At 43.6% G+C, this 2,775-nt stretch overlaps 1 long non-coding RNA gene across 1 annotated transcript; it reads right to left on the bottom strand.

The window, feature by feature from the left end:
• Nucleotides 1-1,200: 1,200 nt before the first annotated feature.
• On the bottom strand, nt 1,201-2,304 carry LOC111818284. The gene is made up of 3 exons (XR_002822301.1): nt 2,231-2,304; nt 1,928-2,009; nt 1,201-1,818 (listed from the first exon to the last, which is right to left on the bottom strand). It is a non-coding gene; the product is annotated as an uncharacterized LOC111818284 (long non-coding RNA).
• Between the last annotated feature and the right edge of the window lie 471 nt (nt 2,305-2,775).

The following is a 2,775-nucleotide window of genomic DNA, read 5'->3' as shown; positions in this document are numbered from 1 at the left end:
AAGAGCTGGTGCCATGGCTACAGCTCAGTAGACACCAGCAGGATGAAGCTTCCGACCCACCACCAAACTGTGCGCCAGCGCTTACCATAACCTTTGCAAACTGAGCTTCCCAGTGACCAGCAGTGTTGCTCTAGGCAGAAGTCAGCCCGTGACAGGTTCCCAGGGGACAGCAGCCCCTTTTGCATGTAAAACTGATGATGCTACTGGTCAGTGCAATTCTAATATCCCATCACCCCAAGGAAAAGCTGGCTCCTTGTGTGATCACAGTTCATGGAGCCAGAAAAAGTCAATCTCTGGGGCCTGATAGCTCAGTGCCACAAATGCCTGCCTGGAAAGCACTTATGGCACTGATTCAATCCCCAGTACAAAAAAAAAAAAAAGTCAATCTCTCTTCTGCATGTTTCCCCCAGTATCCTCAGGAGGGTGTGAACTCAAGGCTAGCCTGAACTGCATAACTAGACCCTGTCTCAGAAAGACAAAAAAGGAGGAAAAAACCCAAATTTTTAAAAGGGTTGCAGAGGATGCACTCAGCACAGCTCTGAGAGGAAATTTGGGCTTTGTGTTCATTTAGTTTCAAATGTTCACTCCCTCCTAGCTCACCTGAAAGAGCTGCCAAGATTTTCGGAAGACCCAAAGATCTGTACTACATAGCACGCTCCTCACTGCTGACACTTTCGGCTTTGGGGATTCCTTGGCCACAGCCAGAGTCCTTAGTCTTGGCTGTGGAGCCCACTGTCCCAGGGCCATAGATTCCCTTCTCATACTACTTGGAGGAGTGTGACCACCGGCTAAGGCCCACTGACTGTCTCTTTCCTATTTCTCACTGCACAGCCTGTTCTTCATCACCTACAGACAAAAGCCCTCACTACTGAATCCCAAGGAGCTATCTCACCCCCAAGGCTGAGACATTATCCTCCCTCTCCCAAAGGTCTTAATTAGGCAGCATCCCATCCTTGTCGCCCCAACTAAGAACTGTGAAGGCTCTGAAATTTCACTCTATTTGCAAGCTACCAAATTAACTTGACAGTTTTATAGACCCTGGCAGGAAGCAGAAGATTCTGAGATCAAAGACAAAGGACTTTACTATTCATAGCAATAGATGCAGTATGGAGATTTATTATTGTTGTTCTAGTAACCTATCACACAGTCATCAGGCCCACAAACTCCCAAACAACTGGGCAACAGATTGAAATAAGAGAAACAGGTAGTATGATTTTTAGGGCTCCAGGAGGATCAAAATCCTCTAATAGAATTTGATATTCCCTTGGGGTTGAGACAAAGAGCTCCAGGTAGCCCATATTCATTTGGTTTTCAAACAAAGGGGATCCTAGGAAAGTGCAGGAACTGAGCAGAACCTCAGCAGTCAGTTCAGACTTCTCCAAGTAGTAAATTTTGCCAATTAGGAAAACTGTAAGAAGATTGGTCACTTTATTGTTCTGGTGTCAGCAGCCCATGTCCTTGGCTGCCTCGGCTGTAGTTGACTTCAGAGTACCAGGTATATACTCTTTTCCAGCACAGTCAGAAGTCCTCGCGTTCAGCAACTTCACCCTATACAGTGCAGTCTACAACAGTTGTCAACCTCAATTTCTGGCACTGTAGAGAGCCAGGTGCTGCCAGGGTAGGCAGTGGATCCCTCTACAGGAGAGGAACCCTGAGCACAGGGAACCTAAAGCCATAACGCCCTTCACTCCAGGTGCGCCTCTGTTTTCCCTTTGCTCTGCGGGGAGAGGCTACGGATGGCTCCATCTTCTCTCAATCTTCTATTTTCTCTCCTTGTCTTTAAAAAATCATCCCAGGATTAAGGCAGTCATTTCTTTCCTAGCAAGAAACATATAAAGACAAGTAGGCCACAGAGAACTGTCTAATAAATACTTTAAAAAAGAAAGTAGAAATTATCACTCTACTTGTTAGTTATGAGCAAACACACCATACGTTTGTGGTTGGTGAGAATATACTTTCTGGGTCACTTCTCAATGGATGTGCTCTATTCCTCTGATTCTCAAGATTTTCTGGAAAAGAAAAAAAAAAAGATTTTCTGTAAGGCCAAACTCATCTTCCATATATCTTACATGCCAGTGCTCATAAAATAATCAACTATATAACAGTAATTTAATGAATTTCAATAAAAAGTGAGGATGAATTGAAGATTTCTAAGTAGGGGGTCAGGTAGGTAATCTAGATACCCATGTATTAAAGTAGTAATTCTTATCTTTCTCTGTCTCCAACTCACCATGGGGATATTAGACAGCCAGGAGTGGTGTGTACTCCTACAATCCCAGCATTCAGGAAGATGAGACAGGAGGATCACTGTGAGTCTAAGGCCAGCCTTAACTACACAGCGAGATCCAAACAAATAAACAACACAAAAGATACCCACTTCCTTATGGAGAGGGGGACAGTGGAGGAATAACAAATTTGAGTATTAATGAACAGATGCAAAGTAAAATGCTCATATTCCTTATCTTGATTCAGAGTATCACATCTTACTGCAACAGGAGAGTATGCACATAGCTCACCTATAATCACATCCAATTTTTAACTACTTCAAAATTGGGTGACTAGATACTATCCTCACCATGCCAGTCTAGAGTCTTTAAAGATATGAAGGTTTTCTATATTACTTGAGACCTCTGGATTAGAAACCACCTCAGAAATACACAGTGGTCCCTCAGAGGCTATGTTCCTGACACCACTGTGATAAGAGAAAATCAGTAACCTCTTCTTTTCTTCTTCCAGTTCCAGGAGCTTGTTAGGCGCAGTTTAAAGTGCAATTAT

The sequence above is a fragment of the Octodon degus genome, unplaced genomic scaffold (assembly GCF_000260255.1).
Source record: "Octodon degus isolate 3935 unplaced genomic scaffold, OctDeg1.0 scaffold00086, whole genome shotgun sequence".
NCBI classification, from domain to species: Eukaryota; Metazoa; Chordata; class Mammalia; order Rodentia; family Octodontidae; genus Octodon; species Octodon degus.
Note: the sequence above shows the minus strand (reverse complement) of the source record. Positions and strands in the feature narration are given on the sequence as shown.